General features: G+C 39.9%; 1 protein-coding gene across 1 annotated transcript in view; it reads right to left on the bottom strand.

Moving 5' to 3' along the window:
• C1H7orf50 (chromosome 1 C7orf50 homolog) overlaps positions 1–25,830 on the bottom strand; it is a 372,322-nt gene that overhangs the window by 221,012 nt on the left and 125,480 nt on the right. The window lies entirely within an intron of this gene.

The raw sequence follows: 25,830 nt of genomic DNA, 5'->3' as shown, positions 1-25,830 counted from the left end.
GTGCAGGGTCACACAGCTAGGAAGTGTCTAAGGTTAAATTTGAACCCAGAACTTTGCATCTCTAAACCTGGGGTCTCAATCTACTGAGCCACATAACTGCCTCTTTTGTCTCTCTCTCTCTCTCTCTCTCTCTCTCTCTCTCTCTCTCTCTCTCTCTCTCTCTAGTGTTTGGGATATATATATATATATATATAATGCCTAATAAATGTTTTTGATATAAGATCTAAAAGGGGAAAGATCATTAAAAATTAGAGGAACAAAAAAGATTCCATAGAAAAGGTAACATTTAATTAGAGTTTTAATGAATGATTAGGAATTCAACAGGCAGAAATTGAGAGAATGCTTAATCTGGTACATAGTAGGTGCTTAATACATGTTTACTGATTGATTTGATTGTTTCAGGCATAGGAAACAGCCTGAGGAAAGGTGTAGAAGCTGGAGAGTGGGGAAGAATATATGCAATATATCATTTCCACCTAACTAGAATAGCTAAGTCAGAATGGGACAGGGAAGATCCAGCAGTCAGTCAAAAAGTACTTATTAAGGGCCTACTACAGAGAGGAAGGTATAGAAAGGAGATATATTACAGAGAAAGGAGATATATTACAGAGATAGTGGCTAAGAATTGTCAAGTGAATATATATGATATAGATGAGAAAAAGGGAAAGTTTAGTGAATATCTACTGAATGTCTATGCTGTACAAATTTCTTCCTACATACTGAATGGGGAAACAGTTCTCTAAGACAGTCCCTATTCTCAAGGAGCTTACAATCTAGAAGGCAAGATGATGACAAACACACAAATAATTATGATACATTGACATCTAAGTACTATGGGAAGAGAAAGAAAGGACCTTTGAGGAGACAGGAGAGGATCAGAAAAGGATATGGCATTGAGCTGGAGCATTCAGTCAGTCATTAACATTTATAATATTCTATGTGCCTGGGTTAAGCACTAGCAAAGGAGCTCACAATCTAACAGGAGAGACAGAATGCAGAGAAATAACTATGTACAAACAAGCTACATAAGGATGAGCTGGAAATACTAAAACAAGGGTAAAGCTATGGTTTGTCCAGTAGCAATATATGGTTGTGAAAGTTGGACTATAAGGAAAGGTGAACACTGCAGAACCAACCCTGGGGAATTTTGGTGTTGAAGAACACTTCTGAGAGTCTCTTGGACATGAAAGAGCTCAAATCAGTAAATATGTAAAGAAATTAATTCAAACGATTCACTGGAAAGTCAAATACTGAAGCTGAAATTTAAATGCATTGGTTATATAATGAGAAGACAGTCTCTGGAAAAGACCATGATGCTGGGAAAAACTGAAAGCAAAAGGACAAGGGGATGACAGAGGATGAGATGAATAGGTAGTTGTCATCGAAACAATGAACATGAACTTGGACAGACTTCAAGACAGTAGAGGATAGAAGGACCTAGTGTGCTATGGTCCATGGGATCATGAAGGGTAGGACAAGACTGAATGACTGAACAACAATAAAGTATGGGAAGGCACTAAAGGGTTTTGGATTATACAGGGAAAGGGTCCCTGTAGAAATTAGGATTTTAGCTAGGATTTAAAGGAAGAGGTAGAGATGAGGAGGAAGAAAATTCCAAACAGGAGGAGAGAGCCAATAAAAATGCCCAAAGACAAGAGTATCTTATTTGAGGAAGAGCAAGGAGGCTGGAGTACCTGAGGAAGAAGGTTTTGTATAAAGTTTAAGAAAACTGAAAAGAGCTGAAAGTGGGGAAGGGGGCAGGGAGCAGATTATAAAGAACTTTAAAAGTCTAACAGAGGATTTTATATTTGATCCTGGAAGTAAGAAGAGGCCAGTGGAATTTTCTGGATTAGAGAATGATATGGTCAGACCTTCATTTTAGAAAGGAATCATTTTAACTGATTAGTAAAGGATTGACTGAAGCAGAGAAAGACTTGAGGCCGGCAGACTCGCCCAAAGAATGGCAACAGTCCAGCCGTGAGGTGGCAAGGGCCAGCCCTAGGAGGGTGGCATTGTCAGAGGTAAGAAGAAGGGGAAGAATTTTCAAAGGTGAGAAGATGGAAAAGTAATGCCTTAATTTTTTATAGTATTTTATAGGTTTCAATGCACCAAGATATTTCTATGACTCTCAAAGAACTATAAAAACATATCCTGCGCCAGTGATGGCAAACCTTTTAGAGATGGTGAGCCAGCCCTGCCCTCACCCCACCCCCAGACAGAGAGTACTGTGCTCACCTGCTCCCAGAGACTACATGCAGTGCCCTTCCGCCTCCCCACTACCACACTCAAGGGAGGGATAAAGCACTCCCATAGGGCTGCTGGGCAGAGGGTTGGGTGAAGTGAACAATGTCCTCAGCAAGTGTAGAGAGGGGGAAGGGAATGGCCTAAGCACTCTGTCCCCCCCCCCCACCCCCCCAGCTCTGCTACCTGTGAGCCGCCCACCTTACCCCTGTGTGCTCCCATTGGCTGCTGGGCAGAGAGGCTGGGATGTGAAAAATGTCATTAGGTGTGGTAGAGAGAGGGAGGGGAGCAGCTCCTCCTGAGGCCCTCTGCCCCTTTCTAGTAATGAACAGGGCGGGGAGGGGGGGAGAGCCGGAGGTGGGGGGAGGCTAGGGGAGGGGCATGGCAGCATGCCCACAGAGAGAGCTCACATGCCATCTTTAGCACCCAAGCCATGGGTTTGCCATCACTGTCCTAGGCTCATTACTAAGAGCCAGATTAAAAACAAAACAAAGCAAAAAAATACAACAAAAAACACAAATCTAGATAAAACAACAGAAATTAAAATCTGATTTTTGGTTCATAATATAGAAGACAAATGGTAGCTGATGGAACTGAAGGCCAATTGGCTTTTTCTATGTTTTGCCAGTCAGGCTTATCCTTGCTTCAATCATGTCTATGTTTCAGATTTCTAAATATGCTTGAGTAAGACTGCAATGATCCCATGACCTACCTTCACCTAAGGTTATGTCAAGGATGTGTCTGCATACTGTGGGTAGAGGTAGTCATTTGTTCAGTTAATAAACATTTATTCAGCACCTACTATATGCCAGGAACTGAAATGGAGATACAAACACGAAAAAGAGATAGTCCTTGTCCACAAGGAGCTTATAATCAAATAGATGAAGATACACAAAAGGAAAGGGGTAAAGATGGGAAGCAAAAACTCTACCTGGATTCTAATATGGTAAGATTCTCCCTACCCTCCACTTCATCCTCACCACCACTTGAAGGGGAGAACCTGGCCAAGAAACCTGGATCCTGGCTCGCCTGCCCAATGGCCAAGGGTGAATGGACTACTCCAAGAGTTCACCTCAACAGCCACAAAATTAGAACAAACCACAGCCCTCAGTATCCCCTGCCTATGGATCTCCTCCCTCTCTCTGACTGAAGAAAGCAGTGGGTTCTTCCCATATTCTCCATTTAGTACCCAAGGCAGCAATCTCATCCTTTGCCACTTGCCTGTTCTTCTGGCCTTCAGTACTGCTTCCAGAAACTCATCACCCTAAAAGATAATTTAAACCAAAAGTCACCCTTCATAAGTATTCCCTGCCACCAGGGCCCTTCCCTCTCCTTTACTGGAGTTGCTGGAGGACAGACATAGGAGAACTCTTTCCAGACCCTGGTACCCGAGCAGTCATCTCATCATTTTCCACCCAGCTGCTGAACCTGATCACATTCCTCAGCCAGACATATCCTCCTCCACCTACTTTAGTAGTCCTCATGTGACTGTGAGTTCCCTGAGGATAGGAACTGTCTTTTTTCTTTCTTTGTATTCCCCAGAGCTTTAGCACAGTGCCTGGTTCATAGTAAATACTTAATAAATATTTACTGACTGACTAAAACCAGACTGTTACCCAATAACTAAAAACTAAAAAACTAGAGACTAAAAATGAGTAAAATGTTAATAAACGTTCAGTATCTAGTGATATAGTCTGGTTTATTCTGGGAAAAAGTAAATATTAAATTAATGAAAAATTCCCCTTACACAAATAACAAGCATTAATTAACTAGCTATTACTGATAATAACTGATAACTGTAACTTATTAGTAAGTTATAAAATACTAGATCCCGATGCCAAGGATACAACAAAAGAAATGAAACAGTCCTGCCCCTTAAGTATCTTACATTCTAGCAGGTTGAGCAGTACCCAAGAGGTAAATAATTTCCTAATTTCCTACTATGGGCCTGTCAAACCATCCTAGTGCATTCTAAAGCCACCCAGGTAGCCTGGAGGAGTTAAGTCTTATTATATAATTCAGTGAACAAGAAATGTGAAACTGCTTTAACCTTAGTGGTTTATGTAGTTCTGAGGAGAGAGAGAGAGAGAGACAGAGAGAGACAGAGAGAGAGAGAGAGAGAGAGAGAGAGAGAGAGAGAGAGACAGAGAGAGAGAGAGAGACAGAGAGAGAGAGACAGAGAGAGAGACAGAGAGAGAGACAGAGAGAGAATGAATATGACTGAATCTAGTGCAGCTGTGAGCTTCTGGTTGGGTTCTATGGGGGCAGTTCCTGAATCATTTCCCAACAAAAACATTCTATTCCAAACAGCAGCAAAAAAAGACTAGACTGAGGAGGCTAAGGCTTAACAATCAGCTTAATCTTTCTTCCTCCTTTCAATTAAGTAGTAGCAGAAGAGAAAAGAAAATCAAAATGAAGTCAATGACCTATCATGAATAGGGAACCCCTTTGCTCCATCTCTTCAGTTCCTCGATTTGTTTTGTTTCACTATATATGTTTGCAACGGGTTTTGTTTATCTTTCTCAGTTGGGAAGGGGAGGGTTTGGGTAGGAGGGAAAGACAGCAGATTTTTGCTGATTGAAAAAAAATTTAATTAAAAAAAATGTTAAAGTAGGTTAGCCCAACACAGCTGTCCTCTTCCCCTTAAGCCTCATTACACAATTACCTATTTTGAGCACAAATGGCAAATCTGAATCATGCATACTTCCTCCTAGTTGCCATAGATGGATGGCTCTGTCCTAAGGGCATAATGAAGGAACTTTTAAGTTTACATGGCTCCCAGGTCTTCCCATTTTTACAATCCAAGGATGCTTCAATGCTAACAGTAATAATACTGTCATAGTAATAATGCTATAATAACTAATAATAGCTAACATTTATATGGTACTTACTGGATGTCAGGCACCATGCTGAGCACTTTATAATTATCATCTGATCTGATCCTCACAACAATTCTAAAGGTAGGTGCTATTATTATCCTCATTTTACAAATAAGGAAACTGAGGTAATCAGAAGTTCAGAGACTTGTTCAGAGTCACACAACCAGTAAGGGCCAGAGGCCAAATCTGTACTGAGGCATCCTTGACTTCAGGCCCAGTACTTTATCTACTGTACCACCTAGTTCCTTTCAGGACCTGAGCCCCAGGAACATCTAGTCAAAAAGCTCAAAATCTTCTTAGTATGTTAGAGTCCACATAAAGCTGATCAGAGGCAGGAATATGCATTTTTGCCTGGTTGTGGTTTAACAGGACTAAGTTTAAATCCTGGCTCTGCTACAGAGCAGCTATATGAACTCTAGTAAGTAAGGGGCAGGTAGGTGAATTTGAATCTGGCCTCAGACATTAAATAGTTGTGTAACCTTGATCCAATCACATAACCCTGTCTGCCTCAGTTTCCTCATCTGTCAAATGAGCCAGAGTAGAAGGCAAACCACTCCAGTATCTCTGACAAGAAAACACCAAATGGGGTCATAAAGAATCAGACATGATTGAAACTGAATAACAATAATAAAGTCACAAAAACTCTTGGGTCTTTAGATATTTCAGGGATAAAATGAGGAAGCTGCACTGCATGATTTCTGGGATTCCTTGATGCCAAATCTATGATTAGAGATCTAGGTGATAAAATCTATGATCTCATTACCCCCATTTCAGGATGTGAACAATAATTGGGATCTTTTATATCAATTTCCTTATAAGGAGCATGGATATCATCTTACTGACATGACCTCATTTACTGCCACAACACTGTATGGTGGCTGCCACCCCAAAGGGCTACGGCCTTAATAGGCAACCTGAATGACAGCTGGTTTGGCTCCCAGTCAAACCACCATCCACTTTTAGACCCCGAACTCAGTGTCCACATAGGGCACCTCCACACAGGCCAAAATAGTCACACTTAAGCACTGACTTCTACATCCCTACAATGGATAAGAGCAGAGCGTACAAGGTAAATACATCCCAAAATAGATGGAAACTGGAGATGTTTGGAAGGGCATCAATGCTCTTGGCGCCCTAAAGTTCCAGGTTTCAAAATACCCATAAGCCCATTTGGCTGAGTAAGCATAGACAACTTGATATTCGATGTGCTGAAAATATCAGAGAAATCATCACAATGCAGCACAATGGCCTCAGACTTTTTTGACTGTGTAACCTTATTAGTAAAGAAAAAAAGAAAGGAAAAAGATTGAACGCACATGCTTGGTGTGTGTCTTTGTACATATTTATAAGCGTATCTAGAGGTAGAGGTAGTGTGGTATAGTGGAAAGAACTAGCCTAGAAATCTGAGAGCTGAGTTCAAGTCCTACCTCCGGTACAAATGGCTATGTGACCCTGGGCAGCTATCTAAGGCTTTGACTTGCAGAAAAGGGACCAGTCAGCATTGATACCAAGAATTTCCTCATCCAGGAATTCTGGATACAAATGCAACCACAGATCTATTCCCTATCCCTGTAAATTATAGATATTTACTATTGTAGTAATAATCACATACATCATGAAACTTACACAAAAATAAAAATATTAAAAGGATGCCGGAGGGGCTGCTAAGCAGCACAGTGCCAGACCTGGAGATGAGAGGTCCTGAGTTCAAATTTGAATTCAGATACTTACTAGCTGTGTGAACCTGGGCAAATCACTTAACCTCAATTACCCTGCCCTTACCACTTGTCTGCCTTGGAACTGATTCTTCGTATTGATTCTAAGACAGAAATTAAGGGTTTTAAGGGGGTGGGAAAAAACTTGATGCAAACAGACCAGAAGGGTATTTTAATAGTCAAAGTCAAAAAGAGACATGATGAAGGAAGGCCTATTGTTAGGACTGTGTAAGTAAAAAGGGGGCAGATTCAAAAGATGTTGAGAAGGAAGAATGAACAAAACTTGGCAACTAACTGACCAGATATATGGTACCAGTATAAGTGAGGGGTCTGAGATGTCATCAAGCTTATGATTGTGGATAAGTGGAAGGTGCCCTAAACGATAATGAGGAAATGTAGAAAAGAAGTGGTTTGGGGGTAAAGACAGTAAATACAATGAGATGTGCGATAAAGATTGCAAGTACTGTAGGATTCTGTTTTCTAATCTGTTTTCTTTCCCTCCCTCTCAACTCCCCCCATTTAAAAAGAAAAAAAGCCTCAGAACAAATATGCATAGTTAAAACACTGGTTTATTGGTGATATAATTAAGTATTAATTATATTGTATTATATATGATGATATATCATTTTAAAGTATGTATGGTGGTTTAATATATTACATATAATTATATATTAATATGAAAATATCATATTCTACACCTCATATTCATCACCTGTTAAGAAGTGAAATGACATGGATCACAAATCCTCTGGAATCATGGTTGGTTATTACACTGATCAGAGTTCTTAAAAGCTTTCTTTTTTTTTTTTTTGGCTATTCTTAGTATATTCTTTTTTTTAATGTGTTTGTTACATTAAATTTCCCAGAGATCTGCCTTCCTCCCTCCATTCCTTCCCCAAACTATTGTTTGTCTTTACATCATTTTTATTGTATAAATTATTTATCTTTAACCATTGTTTTCACTGTGTGAATTATGTTCCTGGTTTCGCTGATTTCATTCTGTACCAATTCATACAAGTCTTCCCAGGTCTTTCTGAAAATGTTCCTTTTGTCATGTCTTACAGAATAATAAGTATCTTAGTATATTCACATACTCTGATTTGTCTAGTCAGTTCCCAAGTGACAGCTAGTTTCCAGTTCTTTGCTGCTATAAAAACATATTTTTAAATATGGGTCCTTTTTCTTCCTGCTTTAATGGCTTCTGGGTATATGCCTCATAATGGTATTAATGAGTCAAAGGGTATGCAGTTTTGTAAGGTTTGGGAACATAATTCCTTTTAAAATTGGGGAAACTAATTAATTCATAGCTCAACCAACAATGCATTTGTGTGCCTATTTGTGGGAATGCCTTTGTTTGGAGAGATAAAAGAAGGGGGAAGGGTAGAAGTTATTTAAGCATGAGGAGGTCCACTGGGACATCCTCCCCAGAAAAGGAAGTGATAGAAAGACATCCTCTATTAAAATGCAAAAAAAAACTGGTGACAAGCCAGACTAATTATTATCAGAGGTAACATCTTAATTATCCATTAACAACATTTGTCTAGATTAATTGGACAGTAAACTGCATATAAGAAAGGGGCCCTAGAAAAGCACATGGGGATGGAAGAGGTCAGAGGGAGGAGAAAGGTTGCTGATAGGAGAGAAGGGAGGGAACCTAAGCCACGCCTTCCTACTTGACAATTCTGCATTTAACTGGTACTGATCATCTGTTCAAAACCATCTCACACTGCCAATCTTCCATCTCAGAATCAATGCTGTGTATTACTTCGGAGGCAGAAAAGAGGTAAGAGCTAGGCAATGGGAGTAAAGTGATTTGCTCAGGGTCACTCAACAAGGATGTGTCTAAGGTTTGATTTGAACTCAGGACCTCCTGTCTCTAGGTCTGGCTCTCCAACTACTGAGCCACCTAGCTGCTCCCTAGAGCTAATGTTCTTGAATATGGCCTGGATGAAGATATATTTGTCCATGGAGTCTGCTTCCAGTGCTGCTCCAGCAAAATAAATAAATAAACAAACAAATAAATAAATAAACAAACAAACAAACAAATAAATAAATAAATAAGTAAATGATTGAATAAGCAAGCAAACAAACAAATAAATAAATAAGTGAATAAGTAAGTAAATAAATAAATAAGTGACTAGATAAATGAATGAATGAATGAATGAATGAATAAATAAATAAATAAATGAATGAATGAATGAATGAATGCATGAGTGAGTAAATAAATAGATAAATAAATAAATAAAGTAGCACTGGCAAAAAGGCCTGCAAATAATGCTTCTGCAGGGTGGCAGCTTAAGGGAAGCCTCAAAAGAAAAGGCAGTCTGGGAGGAAAGTGAGAACCAAAGCCCTTAACTGCTGCAATTATCAAAAGGCACAGGGTTTCCTATTGACCATGAAGGTTTTTAGTTCACAATCATCAAAATGCAAATCAAAGCCCTAACAATCTTCCTTTTATCTTTTTGTACTTTATTTGAGAGACAGAGACAGAGACAGAGAGAGAATGTGTGTGTGTGTGTGTGTGTGTGTGTGTGTGTGTGTGTCCCAAACTGTGATTTCCTCAATATGGGAGCTCCTGTTGTGGCAATTCCCTCCGTCAGGACAGTTCAACAAAATATCTGTGCCAGATCTTAGTGCTGTCCAGAATAATGAGAGGCTAAGTGACTTGCCTGGTTAATACAAGAGGACCCTGTTTTATACAAACTCAACTCATGGCAAATTCAGATGTATGCAAAGGTCAATTAAAAAAAGCAGAAAAATACATGAAATAAAAAAAAATTAATTACATACATCATTTTCCCAAGTGCTGTGAGGTCTTGCAGGAATTCACACAATCACACTCATTCTCACTGAGAATCATTCCTGTGAGTCATTACACTATTTTGTGCCAAACAATAGCTCCTCCAACAGTCTTTCTCCAGAGTTCTTGCTTGGCTTGCGACAAGTCATGTCCCCGTCAGACCGGGGCTTCTCTTTGTTTCAGTAATGCTATTAAGTTATTAATAATGGCTCCCGAGTCCAAGAGTAGTGATGCTAGTAGCTCTGATTAGTCTAAGAAAAGTTATGTTCACCTAAGAAACACTTATTAAATATGGGGTTTGGTATTTTTGGTCACATAAAATGAGATCCTCCTGCACACATCGGAGGCAGCCACTTGAGCCTAAGTCTTCCTAGCTCCAAGGCTAGCCCACTCTGCACTATCCCATACCCCCTCTCATGGCATGGATAGGATCCCTCAGCTATACAATGCACAGTCCTTCCATAGCTTTCCTCAGACATTTTGATTCATTTCAAGAAACATTTATTAATCACCTACTAAGTACTATGTACAGGGTGCTACACAGGTGCTAGGAGAGACAAGGTGGAGAGGGATGGGGAGACACTGCCATTCCTGTGAGAGATCACACTTGTCCCAGTTCACCCTCGAGGGTAGAATTAGAATGGGAGCAAGTTACAGAAAGGTATGTAACATAAGGAAAAGTAACCTAACAATTAGAGCTATACAAAAGGACAGTGAGTTTTCCTGGGAGGTAATGAGTTTCCTGTCACTGTAAGGCTTCAAAAAAGGTCAAGACTGACCCACTTAATAGCTTATGTATGAGGTAGAGGGAGTTTCTTTTACACAGGTAGATTAGAAAAGTTAGTCCCATCTAATTCTCAGACTGTGGTGTCATTAGGAATGGTAAGCAGAGGGCAGCTAGCACAGTAGATAGAGCCAAGACTTTGGTGGAAGATCTGGGGTCCAAATCTAGCCTTGCACACTTCCTAGCTGTCACTTAACCCCAATTGTCTAGCCCTTACCACCCTACTGCCTTGGAACCAATATTTAGTATCAATTCTAAGACTTAAAGTAAGGTTGTTGTTGTTTTGTTTGTTTGTTTGTTTTTTATTGAATGGTCAGCAGAGATGTACAGATGCCTCACACAATAACATTTCTTGTTGCCTTTGGGCAAATGATGAACAAATTTGAGCAACCCCTTCATTGACTTCCAAGGAAAACCTATGAACTGTTTTTTATTGCAATGTCTTTATGGCATGATTACAGGCCACAATCAGCTTTAACAGAGCCTAGGTTTGGGGAACACATGTGACATAGATTCAGAACAATATGATAGACTGATCTTCCCCAAGCCTGAAATTCTCTCCCTCCTCAACTCCATCTCCTGGCTTCCCTCAAGTTTCAAGTACAATTCTACTTTTAAGAATCCCTTCCCAGTCTCCCCAAAAGTGGCTTCCCTCTGTGATTATCTCCAAGTAATCTGGGATGTATTTTACTTGTCAATTGTGATTTGAAACCTTTGATCTGGCAATATCATTAAAGATTTATAACCCAGAGAGCATAGAAAAGGGAAGAGGAACTATATTTGTACAAAAATATTTATAGTAGCTCTTTTTACAGTGGCAAAGAAGTGGATACCAAGGAGATGTCCATCAATTGTGGAAATGGCTAAATACATTATGATATGTGATTGTAATGGAATACTACTGTGCCATAAGAAATGACAAACAAGGGGGCAGCTAGGTGGCTCAGTGGACTGAGAACTAGGCCCAGAGACAGGAGGTTCTGGGTTCAAATATGGCCTCAGACACTTCCTAGCTGTGTGACCCTGGGCAAGTCACTTGACCCCCCCCCCCCATTGCCTAGTCCTTACCACTCTTCTGCCTTCAATGTACAGTATTGATTCTAAGACAGAAAATTAGGGTTTAAAAAAATTGTCATGTAATACAATAAAATATTCCTGGAAAGGGAAAAATAGTTACTTGAAAGTTGTTCCCCCAGACACACTGACACAAGTTAGACTGTAAGCTCCTTGAGGACTGAGTCTATTTTTTTCTCTCCCTGCTTAGTGCAACCTAGTATAGAGCCAGTGCTTAAGACACAAGAATTATTTTTTTTTGTGGCAACATCTTTGCATGATACAGGCCACATTCAGTTTCAACAGAAGCTAGATTTGGGGAAAACATGTGACATGCATTCAGAACAATGTGACACACTGATGACGACGCTGCCCTCATGCCTGAAATTCTCTCCCTCCTGGATCTCTAAGTGCCTGTACAACGGCTAGCTTCAGCACTATTGGATTATCTCTTGTTTTCTAATTGTGCTGAAGTATTATCTTCCTAACCAGACCAGAGAGAATTCAAACGGGCAGGGGATGTACCTTTGCAACCCTATACAGCACAATGTTCCTCTGGTAAAACTGCCTTTCACTGCTTCCTTCGTATCCCTGGCATTCAGCACGGTGCCTGAACACAGTAAGCATTTGCTAAATGTTTACTGATTTGAACAGAATCGTGAGAGTGGCCTCCGGTTCTTGAGGACTCTGCCAGCAGAAAGAAGGCAGACTCTGCAATCAGGCTGTGCTGGAAAGGCCGGGCAGCATGGACCCAGGGAGCTGTGCCTCGTGCCAGTCCTCTCGGGCCCTGCCGTGGTCCCTGGATAACGAGTATTTCAGACACTGTAACTGATGAAGATGCCTTCCTCGAATACAGCAGGGGTGCACTGCTGCACAGGTGAGAGGGAGGGCTCTAGAAAGAAGAGGGCTGACATTAAGATGGAAGCTTTTGTCTTCATGTCTCTAGTTTCTAGAAGAGTGCCTGGGGGGTGTGGGGGGGGGGTGGGAAGGGACTTAGACGGATGATTTCATTGGTTTAATAAGTGAACTCCCTCTACAAATGAGGCAATGAGAAGTTGGGTGACTTGGCCAGAGTCAAATAGACTGTGTGTCCCCCTGGGAGACTTGAACACAAGTCTTCCTGACTTCAAGACTTGGTCCCTATACATTACTCTATATGGCCTCTCTACTAGGGGGGTGGAGGAGGTGGTGGTGTTAATGAACGTCTAAATTGTTTAACTGTGCACTGGTCATATAGAATTCACCCAAAAAAGTATTCATTGATTCATTATAAATTAATAATTTTTTTTAAATCCTTACCTTTTGTCTTAGTATCACTTCTAAGACAGAGGAGTATCAAGGGCTAGGCAATCAGAGATAAGTGACTTGCCCAGGATCACACAGCTAGGAAGTATCTGAGGCCAGATTTGAAGCTGAGCCCTCCCAATTCCAGGACTGGCACTCTATCCACTGTGCTACCTAGCTGCCCCTAAATTAATACTTCTTGTGCCAAATTATATCACATGAAATATTAATATGTAGAGAAACTGATTGGAGGAAATACCATAAATTCCTTGTAACATTTTAGTTTCTTTAGACATCTAAGTTTTTACCCACGGATTTTCATATTTATAAGCAGGGAAGTATATTGACTGGCATTACTGAATCTATTGGTCTACTGAGATGTCCTCCTTCTCTACCTTGGCCTAAACACAAACTCTGCCATACCTGCCCTAAAACTCAGCAACATCATGGGGTTTGGAGAGGCTACTAGAGAAATATAAACAGTAAACAACAACTTACTTTGGCATAACACTTTCTTCTTTTTGAAAGTACCTTCATAAACATTTTCTTTTGGCACCAAAACAATGAATCCTTTCCCTTCACAAAATATGGCAGGAAATCTACTCTGGGAATACTCCAGGGTCAGTGCTAATATCCACTTATTAGGGAGACTTGGAAGCATACAGTTGCCTCACTATTTTTTAATCTTTTTTTTTTTTTCAGTTAACAATCATTTCTTTTTTCTCTCCCACCCACTCTAGCCCACCACATCCTCACAAGAAAAAAAAAAAGAAAACTATAACCCTTGGAACAAATGTGCATAGTCAAGCAAAATAAATTCCTATATTGGCTTCATCCAAAAATATGTGCCTCATTCTGCATATTTAGCCCATCACCTCTCATTTTTAAAAAGAGGTTTAATGGAGGCAGCTCAGTGGACTGAAAGCCAGCCCTAGAGATGAGAGGTCCTGGATTCCAATTTGGCCTCAGACACTTCCTAGCTGTATGACTCTGGGCATGTCATTTAACTTGATTATCTTGCCTTTACCACTTTTCTTCCTTGGAATCAATACCTAGTGTTGATTCTTAGACAGAAGGTAAGGGTTAAAAAAGGATTAAGTCATAAGAATCAGAAGAAATCAGATCTGAAAAGAATTAAAGGAGACTTTACAGAAATGAGGCTGGGGAAGATGATAGCTAGGGATGCAGGGTAGAGGGCATTTTCTGTGTTTCTCCCAAGCTATAATAGTTTAGGGGCATTGGAGATATCGCTATAACCCTTGGAAACAGTGAGAGTGGGTGTGGTTAAAAACAAATGGGCAGCTAAAAGTTTGTGAACAATACAGGAAAGTTCCATTATTGGGAAACCAAGACAACTATGGTTTTGCCTTTCCAGGAGATCAGTTTCTATACACACAGAATCAAATCTGTAGACTAAAAAGGTGCCTATCGTGGGGTTCTACTACAGCTATTGTGCGGCCCCTGCTCCAGGAAGATCAGTAACTGGAAACCCTTAGAGGCTCAGGTTTTGGAGACACCACTGGTACCAGAGAATGGATCATCCCCAGTGACAGAAAGAAAGGGAGAATGTTGCTAGGGAGTACGAATTCTATGCCATTTAAGCAAAGCACAAACATAGTGTTAGTATTCCCGTAACATTTCTTTTCTTCAAGAACCCAGAATATGAGAAAATGCAAAAGAGGAAATGAGCATCAAAGTGATAGGAAGTCATGAACTTTTGTTTCTGCATTAGCAAGTGCCCTTGGGGTGACCTAGTAAGAGAGTAGCTGTGTCCTGGTGAGAAAAGAAGGATGTAGCCAGGACAATAAAACAAGGAAAGCAGAGTTAGATGGAAGTAAAATTAATTCATTTATCAGATTTTTATTGTGTGAAACATATCACTTTATAGGACTGGGTTTTTAAGGGCTAGATTTGCAAGATGGTATGGTTCCTTCCCTTTCCACTTCCTCAGGCACTCTGCTTACAATTCAGGCAAAAACTATCATGAGATGCGTACTATTGCCTGGATCTGATATCATGAGTCACTATGCTAGGAATGCATTCTTTCCTCATCTCTCTTCTCAGAATTCTGAGCTTCTTTCAGAATTCAGCTCAAATGTCACCTTATATGAGGTCTCTCCAAGCTGTCCACAGATACTAGTGCTTCCCTGTATATTTGGTTTTATACATTTAAATTTTTTAAATTATATTTTGTTTTAACATTGACTAAATTTCTCTCAGCATCTTTCCCCCTCTCTGCTCCCAGAAAGTCATCCTAAAGTAAAAAAAATTAAATATATATATAAATAAAGCCTTTACCTTGCATCTTCGAACCAATACAGTGTATTGGTTCCAAAGTAGAAGAGTAGTGAGGGCTGGGCAATGGGGGTTAAGTGACTTGTCCAGGGTCACACAGCTAGGAAGTTTCTGAGGTCACATTTGAACCCAGGGCCTCTTGTCTCCAGGCCTGGCTCTCTAAGCACTGAGCCATGTAGCAATCCCTGCAACATTCATTTTCAGTTGTTTTGTGGTTGCTGATCTTTCCATTTATACTGTTGTAGTCACTGTGTATATTGTTTTCTAGCTCTCCTTACTTCAATTTGCATTATTTTACACAACTCTTTCCTCTATTATTATATTTGTAGTTTCTTACCGCCCAGTAATAGCCCCATTCATGTACCATAATTTATTTAGATGGCTATAAACTTGTTCAGTTCTTTGCAACCACAAAAAGTACTGCTATAAATATTCTGGTGTTTATGAGGATTTCCTTCTTATCAATGACTTTCTTGGGGTATATGCCTACCAGTGGAAAGCCTGGGTCGAAGAATAAGAATATGTTAGATACTTTATCTGAATAATTCCAAATTTCTTTCCATAATGATTTTAAACATTCACAGCCCCATTAACAATGTACTAGTGTGTGCCTATCTTTCCATAATCCCTCCAACACTGATTATTCCTGACTTCTGTTATCTTGATCAATTTGCTAAATAAGAGATGAAACCCCAGTACTGTTTTTATTTGTATTTTTTTTTTTACTATTAGTGATCTGGAGCATTCTTTCATATGGTTATTAATAATTTGCAATTTTTTGAGAACTGCTTGCTCATATCCTTTGATCACTTATCTATTAGAGAATATTAAGTTGTTTTCATCCTTGGGCACCTTTACCTGCCTTAAATCCAATTCACAAGCAAGTCAAGACATCATCATATTTTTATATTGTATATAAAGAATATTATATATGTGTGTAACACATGTGTGTATATAAATATCTATATAGCTTCCACATCAGGCATTGTGCTAAGCTCTATAAATAAAAATACATAAATACATATACATATATGTTAGTTTTCTAAATATCTTTGATACTAAATATTTCTCTGAGATATTTTTACAAAATATTTTTTTCCATTCAACTACTTTCCTTCTTTGCAGTGATGGTGAACCTTTCAGAGACAGAGTGCTGGGCCCCAACCCCACTATATACCCCAAACCAAGTTCCATACCCCTCTCCATGTGTACCCCACCCCCCTTTACCTCACCCAGGGGAGAGAGGAAGCTCTCCCACTGGGCTGCTGGGCAGAGGGGCAGGTGAAGTAAGGAATGTAATCAGTGAATGTAGAGAGGGGGAGGGGAGTGGCCCATGCACTCTGCTCCCTTCTAGCTCTGCTGCCTGTGATCCCCACACCTTACCCCCATGTGCTCCCATTGGCTGCAGGGCAGAGAGCGTGGAAATGTGAAAAAATATCATCAGGCATGGTGGAAAGGGGGAAGGGAGCAGTTCCACCCAAGTCCCTCAGCCTTTCTAGTAATGAACTGGGGGTAGGGGTGGCCTCATGCCTACAGAGAGCATTTTATGTGCCATCTTTGGCACCCATACCATAGGTTTGCCATCACTAACCTAAAAGAGTTTTGTATGTATAGAAGCTTTTCAATTTCATTAAATAGAAATTATTTATTTTATCTTTTAGAATTTTATTTTATTGCTTTTTAATTTGAGAATACAATTCCTAGACTATTATTATTAAAAAGAAAAGAAAATAAAAAGAATATAACTCCTTCCCATAGTGAGGAAGAGCATATAATCTGCTTTTCTTCTCCTTTAATGACAGGTTATGGATTTATCTTCACTATCAAAGTCACAAATACATTTTTAAGTTATTGTGGTATAAGGCACCAAGATGTTGGTCTAAACTTAATTTCTATCAGGCTGCTTTCAAGTTTTTCCTAGTAGTTTTTGTCCAATAGGTATTTTTTTCCTAAGTAATTTGTATTTTAGGGTTTATTAAATCCTGAGTTACTAAGTTCTCCTTGCTTTTACTTTGTATATATTTTGTAAATATTTATCTTGTATAAACTCTGGGGTTTATGTTGTTTTTATCTTTCTCTACAGAATGTAAACTGTATGTGGATTGGAACTATTTAAATTATGTATTTATGTCCCCAGAACTTAGCACAGTGCCCAGTAGGTAGTAGCTGCTTAATAATGACTTATTATTTGGAATTGCACAAAAAGTTACTAAACTGTTCATACCAGCTGAGTTACCATTTGTAAGCCTACTCCCAAAGAGATCAAAGAAAGAGAAAAAAGGTCTACGTGCACAAATACTTATATTGATAAAGAACTGAAAAACATGATGCTGTACATCACTTGGGGACTGACTGAACAAATAATGACATATCAATGTATTGGGATGTTTTGTGTTATACGAAATGAAGAAAGAGACAATTTCAGAGAAACTTGGGAAGATTTGTATGAATTGAATTAGGGTAAAGTGAGAAACAGAACAACTTATACAATAACAACAACACTGTAAAAAACAGCAATTTTGAAAGACTTAAAAATTCTGCTTAATGCAATGATCAACCAGGATTCCAGAATACTGATGATAAGAATACTACCCACCTCATGACAGAGAACTGATGGACTAAACATGTTATTAGAACACATTTCTTAATGTAGTCAGTGTGAGAATCTCTTTTGCTTTTCTAAACATATTTGTTACAAAGGCTTTGTTTTGTTTTTTTCCAGTGCATAAGTGGGGAAAGAAGGTAGTGGGGGTGATACTTGCTAACTTGTTAGGGAAAATATAATTGAAGAGACAAAATTTGGTCTGGCAAAGAGAAATAGAAGAGTAACCTAGGCAGAGACTGAAATGAGTAATAGAATCAAGGTTAGAATATATGTGGTGGGGGTAGCTAGGTGGCTCAGGGGATAGAAAGCCAGACCTAGAAATGGGAGGTCCTGGGTTCAAATTAGGCCTTGGACATTTCCTAGCTCTGTGACCCTGGGCAAGTCACTTAACACCCATTGCCTAGCCCTTACCATTCTTCTGCCTTGGAACCAATACACAGTATTGATTCTAAGACCAAAAGTAAGGATTTTTTTTTTTTAAAGAGAGTAGCTGAATAAATAAAGCTGAATAAAAGAAAGTAGTTGAGATAAATCTGGCTAATGTCTTACTAAGAATAAAATAAGGTTTTTTTCCCCCAATTCTATAGTAGATTGAGGTTTAAAAGTTATCATTCCTACATTTAAAAGTGCTTTTATGGGGAACAGATAGGTGGCTCAGAAGATTGAGAGCCAGGCCTAGAGACAGGAAGACCTGGGTTCAAATATGAACTCAGATATATTTCCTGGCTGTGTGATTCTGGGCAAGTCACGTAATCCCCATTGCTTAGCCTTACTGCTCCTCTTCTGCCTTAGAACCAATATATAGTATTAATTCTAAGACAGAAGGCAAGAGTTTGGAATTTTTTTAAAAAAGAATCTAAATGGCATGGGAACCACTGAAGTGATCAAGCACAAGGATTTGCAGAGGTAAACAGCAGGATGTAACAGGTTGGGGATTCCTCTTGAGCAGTCACACCACAAATGTGCAACTTCTACTAAAATCAAGATGAGAGATATAAAGGCATGAAGCAGAACTAAAAGTATCTCAAACTTAGCATGTGAAAAGAGCTCCTTCTATATCCCTTCCCCTGCCCAACTCAGCTCTCTTCCAAAGTCCTTGTTTCTGTTAAGGAGACCACAATCCCTCCAGTCATCGTGTGTGACCAGACTTGAAAAGTGTCAACACCTAAGACACTGGATATACAGTAAAGGGATAATGACATCATTCATATAAATGATCAAATTCCTTACAATGAAAAAAAAAGGAATACCCCCAGAGGCCTGATATGAGAAGAAATTCAAAAGGCAAAGAATTTGTTCCATGTCTCTTGTTCTTCCTTCCTAGGGTAGTTAGGAAATTCTGGCACAGTAGCTTAAAGTTGAACTCTACAGTGTTTGTAGGGCTGGGACTGTCCATCTGCCTGAAGAATAATCATTGAACAGATGGGAGAAAATTTTAAAGCCCTTTCTTGACATCCTAGAGAAAATCAGCCAAATCATTCACACAGGCTTCCCAAGAGGAGGCAGCTGGAGACAATGTGGTTTTCTCAGATTAACGGAAAAGCTGTGGGTCAGAAAGGGTGAGAGAGCATGAAGGCCAGCCAGCCCTGTCTGTCTTCCAGAAACTCTGAAATATGCCTTTGAGGTGAAGAGACTCAGAGAGGAAGGCCTATTTTTGCTAAGTCAGTGCTACAAATGAAAGAAAACCCAATACACTATGCCATATTTGAAGGTCTGTCTTGCATACACCCAAGTAAGTGTGATATTTGTGAAGCAGAGGACCCTCTATTGGCTGATATCTCCAGGGCTCTCTCCCTGTCACAATAATTTATTACAATGTGGCAGATTTGCATGTTACTTAAAATACAACAAAAATACCAGGCTTCCCATCTGGTGTAAGCACCCTGTAGAGAATATTATAGCCATTTTGCAGATGAGAAGGCTGAAGTTCAGCAAAGTTAACCTGACCAAGATCACACAACTGATAGGGGTTGCTGAGATGTTGATCTAAGTGTTTTTATTCTACATCTGGTGTGAATTCCTTGTAGCCTCTCTTCCACTAGCACTTGTATTGTAAGAGACTGTTGTACTCCAACAATCTCTGCTTTCCTTGTTATCTGTAATAGTCTCCTAAGAGGGAAGAAGGGTATTCTATAAAACTCAAAAAGCTAAGTCCAACCTGCAGAAATGATGGGAAGGCAGATTTTGGATCAAAAGATGAAAGAATTTCTCTAATGATCAGAACCATCCAACAAAGGCTGTTTTATGAGGAAGTAATCTCCAAGTCAACAGAAGAGTTCAAGAAAAGGATGGATAAGATTCAGTAATAAAGATTTCTGCATCACCTATGTAGCTGGGCTAGATTGCTTCTAACTTTAAGATTCTACAACCAAGCCCTAAACCACAGAGCTAGGAGGTTTCATGGTTTCGGGTCTTTTTAAACATTTACCTTCCTCCTTAGAATCAATACTGCATATCGGTTCTAATGCAGAAGAGTGGTATGGGTTAGGCAATGAGAGTTAAGTGACTTGCCCAGTGTCACACCGCTAGGAAGAGCTAGAAGTCACATTTGAACCCAGGACCTCCCATCTCCAGTCCTGGCTCTCTATTCACTGAGCCATCTAGTTATGCCCCATGGAAGGTTTCCTTGCAGAAGATGCAGAAGATACAGGAGGCTGAACCAAAACATTGAACTGACTTAAGATACCTCCAACCTTTATGCAGGTGTTGCCTAACATGTCTCTATTTGAGGAAACAGATCATTAAGAATAGGATAATCAGAAACAAGATAATGCCATGAAGAGGAAGAGAGCACTATGATCTTAGAAATTTTGTATTCCAGTCTGCTAGGCTAGATGTGTCAACTACCAGGGCCAGAATCAGATTAAAATATAACTGGAGGTGTAACTAGGCACACAGTGGATAGAGAGCCAGGCCTGTAGATGGGAGGTCAGTGGTTCAAATGTGGCCTCACACACGTCCAAGCTGCGTGGCCCTGAGGATCACTCAATCCCCATTGCCTAGCCTTTACTGCTCTTCTGCCTTGGGACCAACACTTTGATAGAAAGCAGAGTTTATACATACATACATACATGCATGCATGCATGCATGCATGCATGCATACATACATGTGTGCACACACACAAATAAATATGTATATATACTCACAATATACACACTATATATGCAATACACCAAATATATATTCTATATATACACACTACATATTCTCCCTATCTGTACTATATACACTATATATGTACACAATATATACTCTCTATATGCACTATATATTACACTGTCATCCCTTACCATATCAAGGTGGCTTCACTGCACTGTGGGTTTAAAAAAAAAAATCTAATCTGTATCGAGGAGTTCCACTTATCCCGGCACACTATTAGCTGATGGAATGAAAGGCAACCACCACAGCACTATGTTCTGTATTCTGGGTGCTGATTGGCTCAGTGACTGCAGGTTAATAAGTATGTGGAAAAGGTTTATAGGAGAGTAAGTGGGGTTTAAAAAGCCTTAAAACATATATAAATAATAAAATAAATGTAGTACCGCTACTTCACGGATTTTCGCCTATCACGGGGGTCTCTGGATTGTAATTCCTGTGATAGGTGAGGGAATCACTGTACTATATATACACACTATGAAGACCCGTGATAGCGAACCTACGGCACACGTGCCAAAGATGACACACAGAGACTTCTCCGTGGGCACACATGGGAGCCTGGCCCCACCCTGGAATGCAAGAGTGGGGCATTCTGAGCACAGCTGAGCTTGGCTCAGCCCTGGACTTCCACCTCCATCCCCCAACCCCCCCCTCCACGGAGAGAGGGTGGCCACGCCTCTCTGTTCCCTCTACCCCCCAACCCAGCAGGGGAGCTGAGAGATGTGGCTGGCCCAGGGCTGGTAACCTGGCCCCACCCCCCCAAACACAAGGGAAGGGTATGGAGCCCTGGAGCCTCCCCAGAGAGCTCTGTCCTTCCCCAGGCCCTGCCCCCGAATGCAGGGATGGTGGGGCACTGCACGCAGTAGGGGATAGCACACAATCTGAGGCGGGGCATGGCACAGGGTCCCCAAAAAGTCCAAAAAGTTTCCCCATCACTAATATAGACTATATAGACATTTATATCTATACATACACTATATATACACAAACTATGTAATAAATATATATATATAAAATTGGGGGAAAGTTATATAAATAAAATTGAGAAATGTTTAACAAAATAAATACAATACAATACAACATAGACGATGTTAATTAGATCATCTACAAGGTATCCTGGGCCTCAGTTTCCCTCATCTATAAGATGGAGGTGTTGAAGTAGATGATCTTTATGGTTCCTTCTTGCTCTAAAATTCTATCAGTATGAAATGTGATTACTACACCCTCCTGAGAAAATGTGCGACAATAACCATGCACAACCTTCATTTACCTCCCAGGGAAAGCTCTGTTTTCCATCTATTAGAGATTTAAATAAATTAAGGAAACTAAAAATCAGTTTAAATTAAACAGATACATCAAAATAAAATGGCAATAAGAAAAGGGCACTAAGGCAAGTTTCATTTCAGCTAGGCTTCCACCAATCTTTTATCAAGAAGGAGAGAAATTAATGTATTAGGTCTAGGAAGCACTGGGTAACCTGAACAAGTTGATTTAGCCTCTGTTCAAAAAGCTCAGGGGTAAATTTGAGAAGTCCAGGTTAAGAGTGGAAACCAACCACTTCCAGAGCAAAGAAAGAATTCAAATATCTTTGGCTAATGATGCTAATATCTTCTGGTTTATGGTGTGTCTTGATTTGCAATCCACTGCCTCCCCCTCTCATCCCCCCCCCCCAAGCCTTCTTGCTCAGCCAAAGGGGCAGGGTGATGAGATGCTTAATAAATGTTCTTGAATCTCCAAATATTCTTCCAGGGTGAAAGGTTACATGGGCCCCAAACCTATCTAGAGATAGGGAATGAGGAAAGTAAGGTATTCAGGACTGAGCTCCTTGCTTAGGAGGTTCCAAGTATGCACTCTCTGATGGCTTTTTTCGCTTTCTGATAAGACTAAAATAACCAGAGGTTGACCACATCTAGGGAGGAAAAAAAAAAATCTTGATTTGGAGGGTTCCCCTTGGCTCCCTGCCCCAGACAAAATGATACTCTAATTTATTCTCAGCAATAAATATCTAGTTTTCTCATTTGGTCCACTGATGAAAGCTCCAGTCTATTTCCATTTCAGAAAAGATTAGATAGTAGGTTACAAGCTTTCCTGGGGAGTGCACCAGTGAAAAGGAAACACTAAGCTGGAAAGTCAGGGCACCTGGTTTTTGTTCCTCACTTGGCCACTAACAAATTGTATCACCTTAGCAATTCACAACTTCTCTAAGCCTCAGTTTCCTTATTTTATAAAATGAAGGGGTTAAAACAGATGGTCTCTTAAAGTCCCTTTTAGCTCTAAAATTCCATGGCAATTGCCTTCCTTCCCCTACCTCTGGGTACGACAACTTAAAGGAAGATAACTGATCCAGCCTGAGCCCTAAGGTTGAGTAGCTAGGAAGAAATCCTTCACACCCATTACAAATCCTGTCCATTTTATAATTGGGTTTTTATACCACCTAGTAAATGCTGCCAACGATTGCAAATAGGCTGATTCAAAGGTGAAAACCCAAACAAAGGGGTTCGATGATATCCCTCTAAGACAGGAAATAATATCCTTCTAACACATCTGTTTAGTTTAAGCTGGTTTCTGATGATTCAATTCTATGGCATAGGAAGGGGCAAAAAAGTGTGCGTGACTGGACTCTCATGTAATGTGAATCCTGGTCCTCAATATTCTCTAATGTATTCAGTCTCTCTCCTGAGCTCCAGTCCTGTATCATTGTGGACATTTTGAACAAATTGGACATTTGCGCCCATTAGAAATTTCAAACTGAATGTTCTGTAGGCATCTCAAGCTTGCCACATCCAAAACAGAACTCCTTTTCTTTTTACCCCCAAACTTACCCTTATTCCTAACTTGCTCCTCCCTGTCAAAATCCTTCTAGTCACCCAGATTTACAACTTCTAAATCATCTTCAATTCTTCATTCTATCTCACCTCATGTATTTTAATGTTCCTTTCTTCTATGATTGTATTATTCTCTTTCTTTAAAAAAAAAAAGACAAAAAACCCTTATGTTCTCTCTTAGTAACAATTCTAAGACAGGAGCATCAAGAGCTAGGCCATTGGAGTTAAGTGATTTCCTCGGGGTCATATAGCTAGAAAGTGTCTGAGATCAGATTAAACTCAGGACTTCCCATCTCCAGACCTGGCTCTCTATCCACCAAGCTACCTAGCTGTCCCTTGTTATATTAGAATTATATATTTCCATGTTGTCTCTCAACATTAGATTGTGAGCTTCTTGGAAGAAGATGCTGTTATGGCATTTCCTTGTATCCCCAGTGCTTAGGACAATCCCTGCCACAGATACTTGATAAATGCTTGTTGATTTAACATCCAATCATCTCCCAGATCTTGTCAGTCCTTCTAATATATCTCTCACATATATGCCTTCTCTCTACTCACATAGCTACTACCTAAATCAAGGCTTTAACACCTCTCAAATAACCTATTTCAATAGTTTCCTATTTGGTCTTTTTGCTCAAGTCTCTCCCTATTTTAGTCTAATCTTCATACAACTGACAAAATGATATTCCTAATTCAGAGATCTGACCATCACTCCCCAGACCAGTAAACTATAGGGGCTCCCTATTACCTCCAGGGTCATATATAAACTCGATGTGGTCTTCCATAATCTGGTTTCAACCTCTCTTGCAAGCCTTATTATATATCACCCCCCCTTCATGAAACACTTATGTTCAGCCAAATTATCTCACTTCTCCTCAGACATGTTGCTCTCTATCTCCTAACTCCTTGCCTTTTCATTGGTCATCAGTCCCCCTGCCTGGGTTGCACTCCCTCCTTACATCTATCTAAAGAATCTCTAGTTTCCTTAAAAGCTTAACTCAAAGGCCACTTTGCAAATGAAGACTTTTCTAATCTCAGATAGTAATGCCTTCCTCATACAAAGAAAATCCCCATTTATTTATGTGTTTATGTGTCTTCTCCCAATAGACTAAAAACTCTTTGAAGGGTAAGACCTCTATTTTATTTCTGCCTTTGTATTTTAGCACAGAGCAGGTCAGATTGGTCAGTCATTTTTCAGTCATCTGACTCTTCATGACCCCATTTGGGGTTTTCTTGGCAAAAATAATTGAATGGTTTGCCGTTTTCTTCTCCAGCTCATTTTACAGATAAGGAAATGGAAGCAGAGTTAAGTGACTTGCCCAGGGTCACCCAGCTAGTAAATACCTGAGGCCAGATTTGAACTCAGGGAGATGAGTCTTCCTGACTCCAGGCCCAGTACTCTTTCTACTGTGCCCATCTAGTTGCCCCTGGAGGATGGAAAGAAGGTGCATAATAAATGTTTGATGAATGATGGAAAATTTGAATAGTCCAGAAGCTGGTGAACTATAAAAAATAAATCAATGCTTCTTTCCTATGAGTGACCCATAGGAAAATAGGTCATTATCTTGCCCTAGCCCTTCCCTTTAAGACTCCTTCCTTTTTAATCACGTATTCAAGTAATAGAATACTGTGCCTCCCTCATTGCTCTGGATGTTGCCAATCCTTCACCTAACCCTTCCCCACTTAGAAGTCACAAATACTTCTGAGCTGAATCTACCAGATAATAAATAGTAAGAAAAATCTGATACAATGGTCTGTCTTAAGAAGATGAGAGTTGCTAATGCCTTCAATTCCACCCAGGTAAAAATGTGTTAAGGGAAACCGTGTCTTAACCCAAGAAATGAGTCTTTGGGAGTTGGAGGAGAGGGATTTTCAGGCATGGTGGAAGGCTAGTGGAGAAGATGTTTCTCGATGGTGGCAAAGGCCTTTGGAGACTCCTCTAATCATACCATAAATGTATGGTTTCTTTACTAGTAAATAAACAATATCCACAAGACACTGTGTTTAGTAGAGAGTGAGTGAGCTCTGGATTCTAGATTCAAATAAAGCTGATTTTATTTTGAATAAAGGCAGTGCTAGATAAATCTAAGAGATATGAATGAGAACATTTGAGGGTATTTTCTATAGGTTTTAGATACCTTTTAAATTTTTTTTCATGGTTTACTATATCACTGTGGGCGTGGGGGGAACTG

This window comes from Gracilinanus agilis, chromosome 1 (genome assembly GCF_016433145.1).
Source record: "Gracilinanus agilis isolate LMUSP501 chromosome 1, AgileGrace, whole genome shotgun sequence".
NCBI classification, from domain to species: Eukaryota; Metazoa; Chordata; class Mammalia; order Didelphimorphia; family Didelphidae; genus Gracilinanus; species Gracilinanus agilis.
The sequence above is the reverse complement of the archived record's forward strand: the minus strand, read 5'-3'. Positions and strand labels throughout refer to the sequence as shown.